Source organism: Seriola lalandi, unplaced genomic scaffold (assembly GCF_002814215.2).
Source record: "Seriola lalandi dorsalis isolate HSWRI2012SDOR001 ecotype SW California unplaced genomic scaffold, Sedor1 jcf7180002054573, whole genome shotgun sequence".
NCBI classification, from domain to species: domain Eukaryota; kingdom Metazoa; phylum Chordata; class Actinopteri; order Carangiformes; family Carangidae; genus Seriola; species Seriola lalandi.
The window spans coordinates 1,660,742-1,663,090 of record NW_019525126.1 but is presented as its reverse complement, the minus strand read 5'-3'; positions in this window follow the sequence as shown (position 1 = coordinate 1,663,090).

Below are 2,349 nucleotides of genomic sequence, written 5' to 3'. Positions count from 1 at the left end.
AATGCCACAAATCAGCAATAAATGTATGCCATCAGCCCAGCGCCAAACATCAGGCCCAGCCAAAAGATGATGAGGTGGTGAAGAAATTTGAGAATTTAGCCACTAAAGAGCTACATAATTTTCTCAGGAGGTGGTGGACACCAAAACAGAGCTAAAAGGAGAGGGGATGCAGGGCTTACATTGGCCAGGTGGTGGAAACAAATGAATGCCAGTGTTGCTACATTGGATGCCAATTTGCCACCAAGTTCACCATATCCACTGTTTCCTAATATGCTGATGTTACAAGGTGAGGTGATAATATGCAATTAATGTGTTTAGAGCTTGCTGCACTTCCCCTAATTTGCCAAAAAAACCCAAAAGTTACAAAATAATCTAATTTTCTGCTGTTTGACTTCTAAATCAGCTTGTTTGAACTTAAAATGATGAACATTTTTTAAAAATCTATGTAATATTTGCTCACATATGATGCATAAATAGGTCAAGAGCCTCTCAGCTCAGTTTGCTTTAAGCTCAGTGCTCCTGTAAAGAGCCAAATAAAAAGCACTGGAAGTGTTTAGAGTTACATCGTAGCAGTGCTGAGCAGCAGGGCTCCCTGTGGGCTCGTATCCAATTCCATTAATTAATTTTGACAGAATTAAACCCTGCGCATCATCACAGTCCTGTGACGTCATGGGAAAGATGCAAAGTGGCATACTGTACTACTGACTGTGGAGCTTTGCGTTGTAAATGGCTGGGTAATGTCTGAGGAGGTGGCAGCATGGAGGCCTCACCTGGCTGTCCTCACCGAAGGTTGGTTTCACTATGAGTTTGATATCCCTCAGAGTCGACACGGTGAGAGCACACGTCTTAGAATCGGTGGAATTTTAAGGAGAGAAGGCCAAGAAAAGCAGGGTCGCATAGCAAACTGAATTGGAAGTGTATGTGTGGGAGGATGAAATAATGTTGTTAGCTTTTAGTTTGTTCTGTCTAACTCAACACACAATGCCATCAGTGAGGTATTTTCTTTATAAAGCTACTATTTCCTACTGAGGAATTGTGGGAGAGACGGGCTCTGATGGTGCTCTGTATGGAGGGTTTGCCTGGGATCTGTTCGCACCAAAATCACCAGAGTGCCATAAAACCAGTTTCCATAGAGTTGGAGTGTTGAAGTTTCGGGAAGTTCACATTAACTGAACCATTCACAATTCTGAGGTGATTCTCCCTAAAAATAGAGCAAGAAAACAACACGATGATATTTCCAGTGAAATCTTGTATGTGTAACAGAGCCAGACATCTTCCAAAGAACTCTGAAATTCTGCACATAGAGCTCGAAAATGATAACTTGCACCAGTAAACATGTCCCCAGCTGTGTGTAACTAAATGTTTACTTTGTGCCAGATTAAATAAGAAGCAAGACACTGAAAGAGCTGCTCAACTTGTTCATGTGAACTTTGAGGTATTTACATCTGAACATATTTCAGTATACTCAAAATAATTTAACATGCTTTTAAGCAATACTCTGACATTTTGGTAGATATTTGCTCTGCTGATATGGTTGTTATAACCTAGTGTTGGTAATGTTAGCTAGTGAAAGTAAGCAACTAGCTGGTGAACGTAGTGGATCATTTTGTGGTTAAAGAGCCAGATATCTTTGATGGGAGTTTGTACAGACCAAAACAGAGCTTAAAAGGAGAGTGAATGTTGGATTTAGATTTGTTGGGTGCTCAGAAACATGAGTCCAAATGAATGCTAATATTGCTATGCGTTTGTGTAAGTAAGCAACTGTTTGTTAACACATTAGCCATAAAATCTTTATATGCAGATAATCACCCTTTGTTCTATGACTATAGCCACAAGGTGTTCTTAAATAATCTGACAACACAGCTGCTGCAAGTTTTCACTCTTTTTGACTTTTCTCAACTCTACTATTATAAGCTTTTCTGTAATTTTCGCTTTCTCCAAAGAATACTGCCTCAGTGTTGTCTTAAGGTGGACTTTTTCTTGAAAATCAAGTCATAGACAAGTACTGTGTCGAACCATTTACAAAAGCTTTCCAAAAGTCATTATCCACTTGTGTGGTCATCAGGAACTCCAGTGTGATGGGCCTCAGTTCTTTTCACAAACCAAACACTCTCTCATGCCTCTTTCAGAGGACCTTTAACATTCCTAGGTACAGTTGTTACAGTTGAGTGGCGTGTGGTCTGTCAGCTCATTAGTCAAAGGTGTGCATTTAGCTGCAGAAAAGTCACAGCACAGCAGCGAGCATTTACCGCCATCACTCACCAAACCTAAGGCGCTCTGTGCTTATACAACTGGCATGCGAGGAGTAGCATGGATGACTTAGTGTCTGTCTGTAAACAGTAAGAGAAG